The 14,689-nt window shown below is 43.3% G+C and overlaps 1 pseudogene; it reads left to right on the top strand.

The window, feature by feature from the left end:
- The first annotated feature begins 5,109 nt into the window (after nt 1-5,109).
- On the top strand, nt 5,110-6,662 carry LOC143714245 (uncharacterized; annotated as a pseudogene).
- The last annotated feature ends 8,027 nt before the right edge of the window (nt 6,663-14,689 follow it).

Below are 14,689 nucleotides of genomic sequence, written 5' to 3' on the forward strand. Positions count from 1 at the left end.
ATATTTATGGTCCATTTATTTAGAGTTTATTAGGATCAAATTGCTTGATAAACTGCAAGTTCAACTTCTGAAAGAATTCTAACGTACGGTGACGTATTGCTGCACATATTATTTTTTCCATTGGCCTATGTCGTAATAACGAGACGTTGTTTTAACAACATCCTTTCTCTTAGGCTAATAACGAGATGTTATTTCGTTAAACCGACCTCTTTTCTCGCAAAAAGAACGTATGATAAACGGTGACGTGTAATATGCCTTTATCCACATTAGAGAATTTATACAGCACATCGTGCCTTTATCATACTTTATCACCTGTATCAGAAGCAAATAGCCTAGTTTTTTATCCTCCCGTCGCATTTTATTATTAGCTACATTCAAAAACAATGTTAAAGGAGTAGTTCACTTTTTAAAAAACGTTTGCTGATAATTTACTCACCCCCATGTCATCCGAGATGTCCATGTCTTTCTTTCTTCAGTCGAAAAGAAATTAAGGTTTTTGATGAAAACATTCTAGGATTTTTCTCCATATAATGGACTTAATGGGGTACCAAACGGTCAAAGAAAGAAAGACATGGACATCTTGGATGACATGGGGGTGAGTAAATTATCAGCAAAAGTTTTTTTTTAAAGTGAACTACTCCTTTAAATACGGATAGAACTAAATGTTTACAAACAATATCAACATGTATTTTAGCCTATTCCCACAACAAATTATTTAAATTTAACGGTATTCAATGCAAAACCAGAATGAAACATATTTATGAGGAAAAACAATATTTATATTAAAGCCTAAACGAATTTAGTCTAGCCTGTTTAAAGTGAAAGTCAAATCAGCGTCGGGCTTCTCCCTCATTCGGCATGAATCAAAATGTTTCTAAATTCGCACTTGGATGCTAAACTATTTATGCTAACAATGGTTTATACTTTAGTGTCCCAGTATCCACGTTAAACAGCATCTTTCACACGCGCAAAAACGTTGGCATAACACCATTGCAAAGGTAGATCGGTAGTCACGATTGTACAGCAGACAATATAATTTGAGCCGAATAACTTTTTCTGTGTTTGGTTGACTGCATTTTTAGAGTGATGATAAACAGGATGTGAGATGTTTGGATTATTCCCTTAAAGGTGCAGTGTGTATTTTTTTAGCGACATCTAGCTGTTCGGTTGCGAGTTGCACTAAGGGCTCAGCCCACTGCTCACCCCCCCCCCCCCCCCCTTTCGAAGAAGCTACGGTGGCTAAAACGGGACAAACATATCGTCGTCTGAGACAGCAGAGAATAGCCAGAGTAAGCCAAGAGTTTGTAACATTGTCACTGTTTCTTTACCACAGTCACAGATATTCATGTCAGGGTAATTTTGTAGCAGGTCGTACAGGTCTATGTTGTTGATGTCAAGCAGTTTCTCTAAATACTGCTGCCTGCCGTTGTTATTTAGTCTCTCCCGATAGAGACCCTTTCCTTTCTCTTCCTCCTTCTCAATTTATTCCCAAGAAACTGTGCCTTATAGCAAAAATACAAACAAATATCAAGCTGCTCTCTCTCTCTCTCGCTATTTCTCGCGGTCTCACTGTCGAAGTTACCATGGCAACGGCTAGCGTATCCTTCAAAGATGTCGACGCCTTCCTACAATGCAACACGGAGTGAAACACGTGACGTCACATTCTTTTTGTCTATATTTCAATGCATTTATAAAGGGTTTGCACCTACGTCACGATTTGGTCAGTTACCCGTATGTGCGGCCATATTGGAGACACTCGGATTTAAACAACAGCATGGATTGCACTGTTTATGTACTACTGAACACATTGTTACACTAATTTATGATGTCTATACCACGGAAAAAAACACATGGAAGCTGCAAAATCATATAGAGAAGGACTTCATTCATTTGATCATTTGATCAAAATCATTTGATTTTTTCAGGGTACCGATGTCGATAACAAATTTAGTGAAAGCCTATTTTGGAGATTTGCAATTTAGTTTCTCAACGCCAGAATTCAGCACTACATGGCAATGCTTAGAGGTTGGAATAATGGCAGGATGCACCATTTCTCCACTGGCTTTTACCATGGCAATGGAAGTAATCATTAGGGCATCAAAATGGGTAGTAGGAGGAGAGCGCTTGGCTTCTGGGATGCGACTACCACCAATCAGAGCATACATGATGTCTTCTTCAGAGCATACATGATGACATGACAACAATGACTACAACGGTAGCCTGCACTAATCGGTTATTGGGGAAGTTAACAGATAATATTGAATGGGCACGAATGCAATTTAAGCCCTCTAAATCAAGGAGCATCTCAATAATTAAAGGCAAGGTAGTAGATAAAACATTCTTCATTAATGGTGAGGCAATACCAACAGTTTCTCAGAAGCCAGTGAAGAGTTTTGGGAGATGGTACGATGGGGATCTAAAGGACACAGTTCGAGTGGGAGAAATTAGACGACAAGCAGTGGAAGGGTTGAAGAGCATAAGTTGAAGAGCAAACTAAAACTCTGGTGCTTTCAGTTTGGTCTACTGCCAAGGTTGGTGTGGCCACTGACTGTGTACGAGGTTTCTTTGACAACAGTGGATAAGCTGGAAGCGTTAATAAGTTCATACATCAGGAAATGGTTGGGAGTTCCACGCTGCCTCAGCAGATTGGGACTTTATAGTAAAGGAATAATGCAGCTGCCAGTCTCTGCTTTAACCGAGGAGTTTAAGTGTGCCAAGGTCAGACTGGAAATGACTTTAGCAGAGTCACGCGACAAATGTGTAAGGGAGGCAGCCCCTGTGGTAAAAACTGGTAGAAAGTGGTCAGCAAAGAAATCTGTAGTAGAGGCAAAGGCTGACCTTCAAATTGGGGATATCGTGGGACAGGTACAGCATGGAAGAGGGGGTTTTGGGCTCAGTTTAGCTCCTCCTAAATGGCACAAGGCAGGCCCAGCTCAAAGGAGGAAGCTGGTAGTCAACGAGGTGCGAAAGCAGGAGGAGAGGATGATATGTATAAAGGCCATTTCCCAGGCCAAGCAGGGAGAGTGGATGAGATGGGAGAGTGTGGAACAACGCAAAATGGGCTGGCAAGACCTTTGGTCAATGGAAGAGAGTAGGATCAGTTTCCTTATTAGGTCAACACATGATATTCTCCCATCACCGCAGAACCTAAACCTCTGGGTAGGAGAGGATCCCTCTTGTCCTTTGTGTTCATCACCTGCCACATTAAGGCACATTTTGACAGGATGTAAAACGGCTCTTAGCCAAGGTCGGTTTACTTGGCGCCATGACCAAGTATTGCGTTGTTTGGCTTTAGCATTGGAAGGCAAGCGTAGTATGACCAATAAGCTGCCGCCTGTTCTAGCAAAACATTACACGCAGAAGACAATATTCCTCTGCCCAGGCGAGCAACCACCAAGAAAAGGTGCTAACACCAATTCTCGCCCAGGACAACTGGAAGCTGCTAGGGACTGGAAGATGCTGGCTGATCTTGATCAACGGCTTATTTTTCCACCTGAGATTGCCACCACTAATCTACGACCAGATATTGTTTTGTGGTCTGGATCAGCACGCATTGTTCAACTGATAGAGTTAACAGTGCCATGGGAGGATGCGGTAGATGAGGCATATGAGAGGAAGAAACTGCGGTATGCTCATCTGGCCACTGAAGCAGAACAGCGAGGATGGAGAGTCCAGGTTTATCCAGTGGAAGTGGGTTGTCGAGGTTTTGTGGCACACTCTACAACCCGGTTCCTCAGAGACGTCGGATTCAGTGGCCAAGAGTTGCGCCGCACAGTAAAGAACTTATCTGAAGCAGCAGAAAGGAGCAGCAACTGGCTGTGGTTGAGACGGAAAGATTCTAGCTGGCTGTGTACAGGCCGCCATGCTACGGTTTCGTAGGATTCATGAAAACTTGAAGAGTCTGTTGGTTTATTTGTATAGGTTGTATAGTATTTACAGTCATTACGTTCCTGTGTATATTGCGTGAATGACGGGTGGTTGGGCAGATATTGTGTTTTGCGGTAGGTGGTATGCCATACGGAACCGTTGCCACTGAAACTGCATATTAAAGCACCAGTGGGGCTCGACAGCCTTAGTCAAACGGGTTGGCGCGTATGGTTGGGTTGCGGAGAGATTGTGAGATTGTGGTTAGGTCTCAGCAGCAAGAAGGAAGTAGAGGTCAGTAAGCTGGGCTGAGTTGAGTGGTGTTTATCTTGGCGAAAGCAAATCATAATGTGTAATGGAAATCATGACAGTGTGAATGTAGCCATAGTTAACTACTTTACGTCAACATTTTAGCCATAGTCAACGCTTCATTTACACATGTGGCTGATGTTGTGCCTCTCCCAACCACAAACGCCGCCTTTCATCCGTTTTTTGCACTCTTCTCTTTAACTTTTTGCAGTCTATAGAACTCAAAATGTTTTTTCCCGGCGCGACCGATTAGTACAGACCGAAACACAACCATTTTTCAGCAGCAATAATCAGCCAACTATGCAAGTCCGTTTAGTGGCATTGTTTACGTTCAGTGCCTCCAAAATGGCTGACTTCCGGATTGATGACTTGTTGTGAAAACACTCTATTAGGCTGCATGTGAAAATGCCTGCTCTGAAATTTTATATTTTTTGCCCTTTTGTTTTTGTTCACAATATCGTTGAGAAATATATCACATATTTAAAAGAAAAGACAGAAAAAAAGTACAATCATACTTCATTGCAGAGTTGAGTAGGCTATTTATGACTTTGGCTAAAATAAATCTCGCCATAGATATATACAATTTTGGTAAGATTTACCAGCTAAACAATTTATTATTATTAACATTATTAATTATCTTTATTAAATTCTGCACATGCATCTTTACCTTAATGTCACTGTGAACTAAAAAGGAGCTTATTTAGAAATCAGTTTACAAAGGTTTAACTTTGGTTACATACAATTTTAATATGAGTTTTAAGTTGTTTAATATAAGTATGCATTAAAATATTTATCATAAAAACATGTACCATATTAAATGTACTTTTGCTTCATAATAAAACAAAACATCTTGCATATACTGTACAATAACATGTTTTTTTCTGTTTTAACATTACAGAGAAAAAAAATTCTAGTTTAAGTCAAGATTTATGCAAAATGGACAAAATTATCAAGAAAAGCATCTTAGTTAAAGATGGAAATCCTGCTCGATACCATCTGGAAACAAGTTCAGACAATTTGGATCAATCTGAACCATATAGAAAAATAACATTTGATGAGAGAGACAAAAACAAACCCCATAAAACCATTCTGATGGTGGGAGAAACAGGAACAGGAAAAACCACTCTGATCAATACTATGATCAACTACATGTTAGATGTTCAGAGAGAAGACAAGGTTTGGTTTGAGATCACAGATGAACAGAGTGACCGAACATCAGTTCACAGTCAGACCTCCAGCATCACTGTTTATGGGTTTTATCTACGAGAGAGTAAAACTGATTTAACAATCATCGACACACCAGGATATGGACACACGTGGAGTTGATCTTGATAAACAGATCGCCATGAGTTTGCTTAGTTTATATAAATCAGCAGAAGGGATTAATGAAATAGATGTAGTGTGTCTGGTGATTATGGCACATCAAAATCGTCTCTCTGACAGACTCATATACATATTTAATTCTGTTCAGTCTTTATTTGGGAGAGATATTGCTGAAAACATCGTCTTGCTCTTCACACACTCAAATGGAGCTCAACCTAAAAATGCCCTGACGACTGTTAAAGAGGCTGAAATCAAGTGTGCAGTGAATGACAAGAATCAGCCAGTGTATTTCCTGTTTGACAACTGTCAGTCAGACGCTGCTGATGAAGAAGATGATGAAAATATACAGGAACGATCATGGAATCTCAGTTTTAGAGGAATGGAAGGATTGTTCAAGTTTCTTGACAACATAAAACCAAAAACCCTGATGATGTCTCAAGATGTTTTACAACAATGGAAGCAGTTAGAGGCAAAAATCTCTAATCTTCAAACACGTGTTAGAGTAATGGAACAAAAGCAAAATAAGCTGAAACAAACTCAAGAAGCTCTGGACCAGAACAAAGAACACATCATTGAAAATAAGAACTTTGAGTATGAAGTTGAAGTGCCCTATGAAGAGAAGGTTGATATTGATCTTAGTTTAGCCTATAAGGCGACGTGCTGCAGCGTCTGTGAGGAGAACTGTCATTATCCAGGATGCTGGTTGGCCAGAGATCCCTCAAGTTGCGAAGTGATGAAAGATGATCACTGTACAGTGTGCACAAAGAAATGCCACTACAGCAAACACGTCAAAGAAGCAAAAATATATGTAACAAAAACAAAAAATGAGAAGAAGACATATGAAGAGTTAAAGAAGAAATATGATGGTAAGATTGGAGAGGGTGTGTCTCTGGTCCAGAAGCTGGAAGAAGAACTGCAAGAATTAAAGATGGAGAAAATAAAGCTGGTGAATGAAGCTTTTCACTGTGTGGAAAATCTGCAGAAGGTCGCACTCAACACTGATTCAGTGCTCACACTTCTGCACATTGATTTTCTGATTGAGAAGATGAAGGAAATAAATGAGCCTGAAAAAGCTGAAACACTGGAAGACATCAAGAAGGGAGTAGAAAAAGAAAATCTAAGACTATTGTGATACATTAGTAACTATAAAAGGAAATCAAGGGTCAGGAAATCAGAGATGATTTTATATATGCGATTATGACTGCAATAATTGTGCCATACATTGTATTTATATATAAATTGGTCCCCAAAAAGTAATTGATCACTAAAGTTTAACTTGGAAAGTTTGAATGCCATAACATTACATAAAATATAAAAATGTCATTACGGTAAAGAACAATACTCAAACAAAATTTACAATAAGAATTTTAGTCAGTGTTTTTTTCTGGCTGGAGGATTTTTTTTTATTGTTAGATGTGATTCGTCTCACCTGTGGTTCCTCTGCTGGATGCCTGCACTTGCAAGAAGCCAAAAATCACCAAAACACCTGTTGATTCCAACACACTGCGACTTCAGACATGATGAAGAAAAGTGACATTAGTGAAGCGAAAAGATCCTGCAGCATTTGAGACAGACATACAGACACTTAATCTAGTAGTGTAATGATGTTCAGATGTTTTAATTTGTTACTAAAGTGTCCAAATATTTTTGGGACATATGTCTATATGGAAAACAGGGACTTGTCACAGGTTTTAGAACAGTTATATCATGAGGTAATCAAATAAAGTCACCATAGCTACACATTGGTTGTATCCCAAATGACGCATTATACTATACATTTACACTGTTTTTCAAATTATTATGCAAGTAACATATCAGTAGCATTTCAGTACAAACATTCAGATTTTAGTTTTTCAAATCTTTTTAGATAACTGTCATCAATCTCAGACTCAATTTGTTAAAGTTTTAATGTTGTTTATTTGTTTTAAGAAAAAAGTATGTGGATGTTGAAGATCTCAAAGATGAAGTTTATTACAGCAAAGCAGTGGCAAAGTACACAACGCACCTTGGGTTCACCAGCGTCAGAATGAACCCAGAACATCCAAATCTCCATGCTTTTATCCTGTTACAGTTTAACACTCTTAATATAAATAAAGTCGCTCCTGTTGTAAAAGCTGTGGTCTGTAATGTAGTTCTGACACCCCATTGTCTGAAAGGGTTCTCTCTGTCCCACACCCATTCCACATCTTCTCTAATAATTTAGCCATTTTGGAGCTCACTCTAAAATATACTTTGTAGTATTTTACTTTAAACAATCTATTAATTTAAGGCAGAAACAATGAGCTCATTGAAGTAATGAATACATGTTAACAAATGGATATCTAGATTATTTTGCAGTATTGCATGTTGATTCAGAGTTCGAGTAATCACAAGTCCAGTAAATGTCAGTATCAATACTTTATAATTGATACAAAATTTAACAGGTAACCAGTGTAAAGATGATAAAATTGGTGTTATATGATCATATTTTCGTAACCTAATGTTACGTCCAAGGATTTATTTTTGTTGTATTTGTTCCTTTCTTGCTGTTTCTTTCTCTCTCTACTTTCCCATAAGCAGGAACTAATGACTGCCACCTGACTCCTGACATGATTGGTTCTCTGCTGTGATTGGAGGAGGAGAGGGAGCCGTGTGATTTAAGCAGCAACATTTCACAGAGCATGGCGTGCGTTGTTATAAATATTCATGCAGTTTATATTGTTTATTCTTTGGGAAGGGATATGTTGTTTACGCGTTAGGGAGTTAGTTTTTTTTTTTTTTTTTTTTTTTTTTGTAGCTTAGTTAGTTTCTTTCTAATAGTTTGAGGGTTTATCTGTGTTGTTTTGGCTTTGCTCCCTCTTGAAGCCTTGAAATTCCACACATTATTAAAAAATATATATTTTTGACATTGAGTTTTCTATTTTTGTTAAAGCACTGGTGTTGGGAATTGAACCTTGCTGTCTCCACACGTTACATCATTTTTATTCTGTTACTTGTTCCTCCAACCCTAGACTCAAGGGACGTAACACCTATAGTGAGAACTCTAGCAGCTGCATTTTGGACTAATTTTAGCTTGTTTATTGAGGGTGTAGGACAATCAGCCGCATTACAGTAATCTAGAGGTCATGAATGCATAAACAAATTTTTCTGCATCAGAAACAGATAGCATGTTATGTTGCTTAGCGACGTTTCTGAGGTGGAAGAGGGCTGTTTTTTGTAACATATGAAATACGATTTTCAAAAGACAAGTTGCTGTCTATTATAACGCCAAGGTCTGTAACTGTAGAGGATGAAGTAACAGTACATCCTTCTAAATGCAATTTATATTCTAAGAGATTTTGTGTACTGGTTTTTAGTCCAATAAGTAATACCTCAGTCTTATCTGAATGTAACAAGAACTTAACAGGTCATTCAATATTTTATATTTTTAACACACTCTGTTAACTTGGATAATTTAGAGATGAAATATATAACTTGGTATCATCGGCATAACAGTGGAACCTAATTCCACGTTTTCTTATATAATCAAGGGGTGTAATGATATTCAAAACCAAAACGAAAAAAACGTACTCGGTTACTAACATAACCTCGGTTCTCTCTAGAGAGGGAACGAGTACTGCGTAATATCTTACGCTATGGGGAAAACCTCTTTTCCACGAGATATTGAAGCCAAAAATTATCCTTAATTTTGAATCAATGTAAAACGCGTTGCGACAGCATGCAGACATAGGCAAGGCGGCCCGCGTGCCTATTGGCTGACCTGTGGCAACAACAGCAGCCTATTGAGAGAGGCCCTGCATGACGTGATACCCAATGGGGGCGCTTTGCGCCCATTTACGTCCCGTCCCGCCAGAACAGGTGTGGCCTTGGCCTATAAATACAGCTCGACAGGCTGATACAAACTGGTTTTCATCGCTGAAGCGAACCAGAGCTGTTGTATGCACGGCAAGATACGCAGTACTCGTTCACTCTCTAGAGAGAACCGAGGTTACGTTAGTAACCGAGTAGTATCTCTCGTACTGCGTAATATCTTACGCTATGGGGAACACAATGCAACATGCCGTGCGTACTGGGATCCGACACCAAAGTCCCAAGGGCAGAAGCCAGGGGCTCATATACTGCATAATCACCATAGACTCACAGAGAGTCGGAGAAGAGAGGCTGCAAGCATCATTCCCCATGAAATAGTATCCTACAGGAGCTAGTTATGTTAACAGTGTTTCACGCAGACAGGGTGAACGTTTTCAGCCTGAACTGGGTAACAGTACGGGTTATTCAACACCCATGGAGCTGTTCAATCGATCAGTTGAGCGATGCACAAGCAAAACTCAGCATTCTGCGCCGGCGCAGCGGGGCAGATAGTACTGAATTCTAGACCGACAGCAGCTTGGCCTGTAAGGCGGGAACCTCTAGGTTATAAAACCTTCTAAATGTAGACGGCGAGGCCCAGCCTGCCGCCATACAGATATCTTGCAAGGAAATCCCGCTAGACCATGCCCACGATGAGGCCACGCCTCTCGTGGAGTGCGCTCTGACACCCAAAGGACACTGCAGGCCCTTAGAAGTGTAAGCCAGCGCTATGGCATCGACTATCCATCTGTATAGGCTCTGTTTGATGCGGCCAGTCCCTTGAAGCGTCCCCAAACAAAACGAAGAGCTGCTCGGTCTGAACCGCGAGGGCGCACAGGGAAATAACATGGGCCCTGTACGGTGTGTTGAGGGATTTGGGCACGTACCCGTGCCTTGGTTTGAGTATGACTTTTGAGTCATTAGGCCCAAACTCCATACATGACGCGCTTACTGAGATCGCCTGTAAGTCCCCTATACGCTTCACTTCTTCAGGCGATCAGGCACATGCACTACTTTCAGTGAAAGCAGGTTGTGCTGAGCCCAGACCAGGAGGCGTTCCGTCAGCCTGTAAAGGTTTCGGGACCTGATGTCGCCCTGGTGATTTATGTATGCCACCACTGATATTTTGTCCGACCGGACCAAGACGTGGTGACATTTATCTGGGGACAGAAGCGCCGTAGCACGTTGTCGACTGCCATCATTTCTAGACAGTTTATATGTAGAAGCTTTTCCCATTCTGACAACTGGCCAAAGAACGGTCTACCCTCGAGCAGCGCTCCCCATCCCGAGGTGGAGGCGTCCGTGGACACCACCTTCACACTCGAGGAAGTCCCCAGACTCACACCTGACTGATACCAGTCGGTTGCTTTTCAAGTTTCCAGGGCTGAGACGCATTTTAGATCGAACTTGAGGCGAAACAAACTAGAGGTCCATGCCCGGAGTGGAACTCTCGCTTTCAGCCATAACTGCAGTGGGCGCATGCGAAGCAGACCCAGCTGGAGTACCGAAGACGCTGAGGCCATGAGGCCCAGCATTTTCTGAAACCTTTTGAGCGGGACTATAGAGCCGTGGCGGAAGGATTTCGTGGCACGCTGAATGTCTAGTCCGCGCTCCGGCGACAGACGCGCTGTCATGGACAGCGAGTCCAGCACTGTTCCCAGAAAAGAAATTTTCTGACTGGGAGACAGCGAACTCTTCGCACAATTGACTGTGAGACCCAGATTCTCGAGATGCTCGAGTAATGTGGTCCTGTGTTCTATGAGCTCTGAGTGTGATCGAGCTAAAATCAGCCAATCGTCCAAGTAGTTCAAAACTCGCATGCCCCGAAGTCTCAGGGGTGCGAGAGCCGCGTCCATGCACATTGTAAACATACGGGGTGCCAGGGACCGGCCGAACGGCAGGACTGTGTATTGATATGCCTGGCCCTTGAAGGCGAATCTCAAGAATCGCCTGTGACGTGACGCTATTTGTATTTGGAACTAGGCGTCTTTCAGATCTATTGACACAAACCAGTCCTCCTGGTGAACTCGCGTGAGGATTTTCCTGGTTGTAAGCATTCTGAACTGGCGCTTCACAAGCACTCTGTTCAGCTGTCGCTGATCTAGAATGGGTCTCAGACCCCCGTCTTTTTTCGGTACCAGAAAATATCTGCTGTATACACCCCCTTCGCTCTGAGCCTGAGATAAATGTTCTATGACCCCTTTGCGCAGTAGTTTCGCTATTTCGGCTCTAAGTAGATGAGTTACTTCGTTTTTTACCATAGTTTCGACTCGCACCGTGTAACGGTGGGGACATCGAGCGAACTGAAGCGAATAGCCTCTTTTTATAGTGTTCAGCACCCATTCTGATACCCCGGGAAGCTTTGCCCACGCATCTGCATGAATAGCTAGAGGTAGAATGAAATCTGGGCTCTGGCCGCGGCATAGCGGCATAACAGTGTGCTGAGAAATAAACACTGTGTTGCAGTGTACAAGGCAGGGGGCTGATCACAGCGGGCAGCCTGGCCGCACCCGACTTCTCTATGACAGTTTGTGGAGAGAGGGCGAGCGGGACGAACCCGTTGGGTTTAGCATGTCTGTGAGGGAATGCGGGGGCGGGACAGCGGGCACACTCACTGCACTGAGAGCACCGTCGGCCTGAGCTGACTGAATGTGTGCTGGTTTCGTTTTTACCGAAACCGTGGGACATGCTTCGTGTAGTGTTTGTGGGCACTGTGTCGTGGGCACATTCACTACGTTTAATGCACAATCGACGTGAGTCGATTTTAATAGTACTAGCCCTGTACTGTGGCGGGCTGTGTCTGTGTGTGGGAATGGGCACTGAGACGTGGGCATTCTTACAACACTCATAACACCATCGGCCGTGGCCGGAACACCAGAAAGTACACTCTTTTGGGGATTTATCTGGGTAGCCGTGAAACCGGCATTTGTGGGCAGACAAGCGGGCTGTGGTACCGGCTTGTTTACTGAAATACACTGAAACAGTCACATTGTTTGGAACTGAACAAGCGAGAAGTTTCGGTGGAGTCTGGCCGCGGCGAGACTTGAACACCGTCGTCAGCGTGCACATTCAATCTCATTTGTGCGAGCCCTGCACTGTGGCAGGCTGTGTTTGTAAGTAGAAATGAACATTGGGCTGTGGGCATTTTTATTACACTCATGACACCATCGGCTGTGGCCGGAATACCAGAAAATACACTGCTTATATGATTTTTCTGTTTTGCTGTGGAAACGGCATTTGTATGCAGGCAAGCGGGCCATGGTACCGGCTTGTTTACTGCAAAATACACTGGAACAGTCGCATTTTCTGGAACTGAACAAACGAAAAGTTTCGATGAAAGTCTGGCCGCGGCGAGACTAAATTTTTATCTGCTTCGAGAGCTGGGATTGAACACGGGTCTCCCGTGCGAAGGCTTTGAGATTCGCCACTGAGCCACATGGGGAAATGACAAAAGCATAAATTAGCTTGAGCAAATAAGAGAGCGTCATCACAGTTTTGTGTGTGTCGGCGTTTGTTTGCAGGCTTGCGTGTTATACAACAGGCTCATTGCTGCAATATTGACATTTTCAGCCGCTCAGACTACGAGGAGCTGAGAAATGTTTGAGAAATGGAGATTGGTCCGGTCTCGGCGGGACTAAAACACACTCTTTCCTCATTTCGCCGGTGACGCATGCCCACGGGGGGTGGGGTAGTTTTCTTATAACGTAAAGAAAGCTAGCCGCGGTTTTGATGCTGGCCCGTTTCCCTGACGACTCGCGGGCAGAAGGGGGGAGGTCCACAGAGCTCGCCCAATCCTCACTGTCCAACGCCAGGATAGAGCAGCTGGCCTTCTCTACAGATGCAGCTATCTCGTTGTCATAAACAGCGAAAGCGGCGGCGCGCGGCGGCCGTTGTCCGTCAGTGAGTGACTTGAGTGAAGCTGGTGAAACTGGCGGGCGAACCGGGGAGCTTTCACTGGCTGGAGAAGACTCGGGGACCCGCTGAGCACGGCGCGGCACTACAGCGGGCGCTAGAGCAGGCTCTGAGAAGGATGCCAGGTGACTCTTCAGAGTCACTATGGGCATCAGCTCGCAATGAGGGCATCCGCCGTCAACGAGCGCGAGTGCCGCGTTATCCTCCCTCAGGCAGGGAGCGCAGATGACATGGCGGTCCCTGTCGCTGAGTGTGGCTCGGCACGAGCCGCAGGATATTTGCATCTTTAAAAAGACGCAGCTCTTTCAGAAGAGAGATATAGACAGAGAGAGAGTGTGAGTCGCAGCGGTGAACACACACTCTTAGCAGTGAAAGGATATAAACGCTGGAAAGCGTAGAAGGTTCGGTGGCTGAAGGCGGCGAGGTGAAGGCCAGGGGCTTCAGGCTCGAAGGCTCGTCCCGCAGAAGGCTTTTTCTCAGACGGCGCGGCTTCTCACTCCGGATCCAGCGATGCAATAGTGCTTCCCTGAAGAGATGAAAATCAGTTTGTATCAGCCTGTCGAGCTGTATTTATAGGCCAAGGCCACGCCTATTCTGGCGCAGGGCCTCTCTCGATAGGTTGCTGCTGTTGCCACAGGTCAGCCAATAGGCACGCAGGCCTATGTCTGCATGCTGTCGCAACGCGTTTTACATTGATTCAAAAGTAAGGATCATTTTTGGCTTCAATATCTCGTGGAAAAGAGGTTTTTCCCATAAGATATTACATAAGATAATACGATAATACTCCCATAAGATATTACGCAGTACGAGAGATACTCTCGTAAGAGAACATTATGTACACCACCCACTGTAGGCATTGCGATACTCTAATGGCGTACCGAATGCGCCCCGCCCCGCCCAGCCCTAGGACATAGTTGAGGTTGACCTCACTTTACCTTATATCACAAAACTTCACAAAAAAATCGAAGATTACGGAGGGGGAGAGGTTCTGGCCCATGGCCTGACTCAAGTCTTCCGCTGCTGAATCACCCAAGTTCCATGGTGTGTCGGCGCCGGAGTGAAGGAGACCTGGGATGATCGCATTCTGGGTGCACAAGTCCTGTGCCGAGAAACACATGGATTAAAGGAAGTCAGAGTCTTGATAGCGCCCTGCAAAACTTGCCTCGGATTTGTGAGCGTCGACCCCGAAAATTTCCAGCACTGTTCGCCGTTCCTGAAGCTGGGCCTGCTTCTCCTGTAGTCGCGGATCTGCTTCTCCATGGCCAATCATTTGTTAACAAACTAGTATTCATTAATTCAATGAGCTCATTGTTTCTGCATTAAATTATTACTTTGTTTAAATTTAATACATTTTTCGCTAACTGTGATTTTGTATATGTACCATTTCTGAAATGCATAACTTAGACAGTTACCTCTGATAAAAGATCACTCTAAATTGTAATATGGACTCATG

This window comes from Siphateles boraxobius, unplaced genomic scaffold (assembly GCF_051911475.1).
Source record: "Siphateles boraxobius isolate OS27281-9 unplaced genomic scaffold, OSU_SipBor_1 12, whole genome shotgun sequence".
In the NCBI taxonomy this organism is placed as follows: domain Eukaryota; kingdom Metazoa; phylum Chordata; class Actinopteri; order Cypriniformes; family Leuciscidae; genus Siphateles; species Siphateles boraxobius.